Source organism: Podarcis filfolensis (assembly GCF_964270895.1).
Source record: "Podarcis filfolensis genome assembly, chromosome: 4".
Classification (NCBI taxonomy): Eukaryota; Metazoa; Chordata; class Lepidosauria; order Squamata; family Lacertidae; genus Podarcis; species Podarcis filfolensis.
The window spans coordinates 98,319,642-98,325,799 of NC_139607.1; the positions used below are offsets into that span (position 1 = coordinate 98,319,642).

The 6,158-nt window shown below is 44.5% G+C and overlaps 1 long non-coding RNA gene across 1 annotated transcript; it reads right to left on the reverse strand.

Annotated features, from left to right (window-relative positions):
- Positions 1–1,179: 1,179 nt before the first annotated feature.
- Positions 1,180–5,267, reverse strand: LOC310760961. Its single transcript, XR_014547126.1, has 3 exons — positions 5,014–5,267; positions 3,663–3,777; positions 1,180–1,349 (listed from the first exon to the last, which is right to left on the reverse strand). It is a non-coding gene; the product is annotated as an uncharacterized lncRNA (long non-coding RNA).
- Positions 5,268–6,158: the final 891 nt, after the last annotated feature.

Below are 6,158 nucleotides of genomic sequence, written 5' to 3' on the forward strand. Positions count from 1 at the left end.
TACTCATATATATATAATAATAATAATAATACAAAGTCCAGTAGCACCTTCAGAAGAAGTGTGCATGCACACGAAAACTCATCCCGAGAACAAACTTAGTTGGTCTCTAAGGTGCTACTGGACATTTTATTTATTTATGTATTGTTCCGCCTGGCCTTTGGCTTAGAATCAATTTGATTCCCCCCCCTCTTTTTTCTTTCTCCTCCTCTGAAGAAGCTGCATCTTAATGTTTTAATGCTGTATTTTAATCTTGTTTTTTAAGTTGTATTTTAATCAACTTGTTTCTATTATTGGTTGTTAGCCACCCTGAGCCCGGTCTTGGCTGGGGAGGGTGGGGTATAAATAAAAAAGGATGTGTAACGGCAGCGGCCAGAATAATCTATGCACAAAGGTGGAAGGACAAAAGGAGATTGGCAGAATAAGTGAATAGAATATGCGGAGCTAGCAATGTTGACTGTAAATATAAGAAATCAGGATGAGTCTGAGGAGTGGGAATAAAATGGAGAATACTTAAATAATTATAGTAGCCAGATAAATTCCCAAGTAGGACAAGATATATGAGCAGCAGTTAAAAACAACCAGAAGAGGGGTAGTAATTAAGGAACTGCAGCTCAATGAGGATTAAATATGAACCCATGGAGGGATGTGTGGGGAAGTAAAAGAATGTAGGACAAATGATTATAAAGTGGATGTATCGAACTATGGAAAGTGCATAATTTTACAGTATTTATTTATTTTTTAAAGGGTGTACGATGGGAAAAGGTTCAGAAAACGGCCCAGTGCGCTGGGCGGAGCAGTCATCCATTCTGATTTCTCTGTGGGAGTGTTTGCACATCTTCCTGTTAATCTTTCGTTCGACTCATACTTTTCAGTGCACTTCCCTGCTACTTTAGAGACAGCAAAAAAAGAGGCACCTTTAAAAAACTGTATTTGTTGTGCTAGACTGCTTTAATCCACTTTAAATGTGCAAATCTAGAGTGCTGCCATGCACCCGAGTCTGTCCTGCAAAACACTGATAATCTGGAGGCACCCGTAGGTGCCCTGAGCTCAGAAGTGCGGCAGAAGGAACCCCCACCACCACCACCATCTTGTCTTTTCCTGCCTGCTCCTAGGTCTGGATAGCGAAGCTGCCATAACTAATGATAAAGAAACGATTCATCATAAGTCAGAGCAAAAGCCGAGGAGAAATAATTTTATTGTTTGCAAGCTGTTTGCTGCAATGAAGGGGCTGTCGTTTTGTTCTCTTTGTTGCCTGCCCTCCTGCAAGCATCCTCAAGAAATTCTCTTCACAGCCCAGTCACTCGGTTATTAATCCAAATTGCTATCCCAACATGCCTGATATGCAGCAGCTGTAAACAGAAAGAATAAATGGTTAAGAGAAAGCAATGCTAGTACACCAAATTATTAGCAAACCTGAACTTCATTGTCCAAGATATACGTACCATATATAGTCATCATGACTAATAATAATTCAATAATAATTTATTTTTTATACCCCGCCCATCTGGCTGGGTTTCCCCAGCCACTCTGGGCGGCTCCCAACCGAATATTAAAAACACAATACACAATACTAAGAAGACTGTGTATGCACTATGCCTTTAAAACTCAATCAAATGACATTCTTTCCCTCAAAGAATTCTGGGCACCGTAGTTTAGCGCTCACAGAGTTACAGTTCCCATCAACCCTGAACAAACTGCAGTGCCCAGAATTCTTTGAGGGAAAGAATGTGCTTTAAAGGGATGGTGTGTGCACACAGCTAGTAGTGACAAAAGATGGTCCTCTAGTGCATTAAATTTTTTTTAAAAACCACACTGAGACATCGCAGGAGTTTAGGGTGATCACCTGTGCGTTTGCCAAAAAGGACAAAAGATTTACAGATTTGAATACATTCTGCACATGCTAATTCATACATAAAAGGTAAAGGGACCCCTGACCATTAGGTCCAGTCGTGGCCGACTCTGGGGTTGCGGCGCTCATCTAGCTTTACTGGCTGAGGGAGCTGGTGTACAGCTTCTGGGTCATGTGGCCAGCAGGACTAAGCCGCTTCTGGCGAACCAGAGCAGCGCACGGAAACACCATTTACCTTCCCGCAGGAGCAGTACCTATTTATCTACTTGCACTTTGACGTGCTTTTGAACTGCTAGGTTGGCAGGAGCAGGGACCGAGCAACGGGAGTTCACCCTGTCGCAGGGATTTGAACCACCGACCTTCTGATCAGCAAGTCCTTGGCTCTAGTTTAACCCACAGCACCCCCCGTGTCCCTAATTCATAGATAGATAGATGCAAATTTAGAAATAATTGCTAGGATTTAAACTGCATATGATGCATTTCACCATACCGGGCAAGGCAACCCAGGTCACTTCCAAACTATCGATGGGCAACTACTATTTTTATTTTTTTTATTTATTGAATTTATATACCGTCCTATACTCGGAGGTCTCAGGGTGGTTCACAGAATTTTAGATTTCCGTTACCACCAAGTGACATGCAGTTTAAGAAGTTCTACCCAATTCTGTAGATTTTTGGATGTTGGCAGAAACTGAAAATTGGTTTTCAGTGTGTCATGAAAGTTCTCTCAGGCATGTAGCGCTCTCTCTTTGTACACTGGACTTGCATCAGACAACGAGAGGACTGCACTCTGTCAAGTGGGACACTTGCACACCCTACCAAAAGCCAGTGCCGTATAGCGCTGAGAGTCCTGGACCTGGGAGACCAGGGTTCAAATCTTCACTCAGTTGTGGGGCTCCCCTTGGAGCCAGTCATTCACTCTCAGCCTAACCTACCTCTCAGGGCTGTTGTGGGAATTAAAAGAGGGGGGGAGAATTACGTACACCACCTTGAGATCCTGAGAGAAAAGTTGGGCTATAAACGCAAGAAATAAATAGTAACAAATAAAGAACATTTCAGCCATCGCGTTACAGAAGTTTGGTTCTGTTGCCTAGTTTCCATTTAAGTTTTGTTGTCATTTAGTCGTTTAGTCATGTCCGACTCTTCGTGACCCCTGGACCAGAGCACACCAGGCACTCCGGTCTTCCACTGCCTCCCACAGTTTGGTCAGACTCATGCTGGTAGCTTCGAGAACACTGCCCAACCATCTCGTCCTCTGTCGTCCCCTTCTCCTTGTGCCCTCCATCTTTCCCAACATCAGGGTCTCTTCTCATGAGGTGGCCAAAGTATTGGAGCCTCAGCTTCAGGATCTGTCCTTCCAGTGAGCACTCAGGGCTGATTTCCTTCAGAATGGAGAGGTTTGATCTTCTTGCAGTCCATGGACTCTCAAGAGTCTCCTCCAGCACCATAATTCAAAAGCATCCATTCTCCGGAGATCAGCCTTCTTTATGGTCCAGCTCTCACTTCCGTACATCACTATTGGGAAAACCATAGCTTTAACTATACGGACCTTTGTTGGCAAGGTGATGTCTCTGCTTTTTAAGATGTTGTCTAGGTTTGTCATAGCTTTTCTCCCAAGAAGCAGGCGTCTTTTAATTTTGTGACTGCTGTCACCACCTGCAGTGATCATGGAACCCAAGAAAGTAAAATCTCTCACTGCCATTTAAGTTTGGTTTCCCTTATTTCCCACCGGGCTGTTGCGCTCTGAGAATTATTTATCATCTCGACAACAGAAAGATCAGAACAGGGAAGGGGGCATAAAAAGGAGACTTACACCAAGCCTTCAGCACAGTCTTCGGGCCCCAGAGATTTTTCCTGGGGGAAGCAGTCCTTGCGGCAGTAGCCTCGGAAGTTTCCGCAACCCCATTCTCCAGTGCGAACATCCAGACCTGTGAACGGCAACAGCAGAAAGGAAAAACCAAGCACATGAATGCCCTCTTAAAAGATAGGTTCTGTTGCCTTTCGCCCAGAGAGGGAGATTTTTTCAGGGCTAAATCCTCATGGCATGCTTTTTGCCTGCTGCAAGCAACAGGAAATTTCGTTCTTCCCTTGATACCTTCTCCCTGTGGGCAAGCATAATGCACAGCTGTTGGGCAAGGGCTGTGGCTCAGCGGCAGAGCATTTGTGTGCAGAAGGTTCCGAACTGTGTGCAGAATTCCCGCCATCTCCAAGCAAGGAAGGGAGAAACTGCAAGTCATTGCAGACAATACTGGGATGCGTGGACCAGTGGCTGGACTCGACAGACTTCTTCACACACATTACACTGTACACATATAAGAATATAATAATTTATTATTTATACCCTGCCCATCTGGCTGGGTTTCTCCAGGCACTCTGGACGGCTCCCAACCGAATATTAAAAACAATACAGCGTCAGACATTAAAAACATCCCTAAACAGGGCTGCCTTCAGTTGTCTTTTAAATGTAAAATAGTTGTTTATTGCCTTGACATCTGCTGGGAGGGCATTCCACAGGGCAGGCACCACTACCGAGAAGGCCCTCTGCCTGGTTCCCTGCAACCTCACTTCTTGCAGGGAGGGAACCGCCAGAAGGCCCTCGGCGCTGGACCTCAGTGTCCGGGCTGAACGATGGGGATGGAGATGCTCCTTCAGGTATACAGGACCGAGGTCGTTTAGGGCTTTGAAGGTCAGCACCAACACTTTGAATTGTGCTCAGAAACGTACTGGGAGCCAATGACAAACTCTGGGACAAACTCTGTCTACACATTCCTGCATTGCAGTGGGTTGGACTAAATGACCCTTCTTGCAGTTAAAAAGATTTCAAAGCAATACAATCTTTGCATCTAGACAGCGGTGAAGCTCACTGGGTGACCTGGGCCACTTACCACCTCAGCCTCACTTATCTCACATTGTGGGGATAAAATAGGAATGGCAGAATCATAGAATTGTCAAGTGGGAAGCTATCCCTAAGGGTCCTAAGGAATCACAGCTAAAGCATCCTTGGCAGATGGCCTACCAGCTTCTGCTTAAAAATTGTGCGTGCCACTCCAAGTTCCTTTGAGGAAAGGGGATTGATTTGTTGTTTTTTAAAGGTCAAGGGATAAAGGATACTGATAGTTACCCCTCTAAAAATTAAGGGATGAAGGATATTGCCCCATACTCACAGACAGCAGCAGCTATAGCCAGGAACAGCACCAAGAACAAGAAATTAAGGTTCACAAAGGCAGCCATTTCCTTGGAGAGACTTCAAGATGAGGCACACCGACCTGGCTCCACAAACTCCTTCTGCTTAGAAATCCACGGGGAACAATCGCACCGTTCAATGGGATCCCTTTGAACTGATATTCCCACAGGACAAGGGAGTCCCTAGGAGAGCAAATCTGTAGTGTGTAGAGGGGGAAAGAGCTGTATGGACGAGGAGTTAATGATGGGTGGCGTATCTTATGACACACAGTTAATGAAATTAAAAAGCTGGCTCATTTGCCTGGTCACAAGAAACCTATTGGAGACTTCTGAAGAGAACCCCTGTTTGGGGTCAGGAGATGAAGAGGTTTCGCCTGACTCGGAGAGTAAGGATTTCAATTAGTGTTAACGACACACACTAGAGTCCCTAGGGCTGCCAACTTTTTGGAAGAGCGGAAACATTTTGAATTTTGAGATTGCTGGGTGTGCCACTCACAAAATAGCTTCTACAGAGGAGGCATGGCACAATGCAAAATGGCTGGCTGTGGGGAACGGCGTAACCCAAAATGAGAGCGACAACCACTCTTGACAGCCTTATATTTACCATGGGAAGACAGCTATGTCCTGATTATGGAGATCACACACACACATAGATGATGTTGCTGTCTAATAACAACAGGGCAACAACACCACAAACTGGCTTATAAAACCAAATTTACTAGAATAATAACTAGGATAGAGATAGACTTGTAACCATTCAAATAACAAACATATTAAGGTGCCATGTGCGAGACAAAGCCACAGCGGCAAGGGTAGCACACTGGAGAATATGAAAAAGTTTTTCCAAGCTGTTTTTCTTTTCCTTTGTGGCGGCACGCGGTTGCCGTTCTGTGACTGGACTTACGCTACTTGTTGAACGGATCATTTACCCAGTCTGTATAACGTTTACTGCACGTGTAACTTGTTAAGATAGAGTTGTACATTTATCCACTCCATGTTTACAGTATCTCCAGGCTTTGTCTTGCGCATGGCACCTTAGTATGTTTGTTGTTTGAATGGTTACAAGTCTATCTCTATTCTAGCTATTATTCTAGTAAATTTGGTTTTATACTTATAAGCCAGTTTG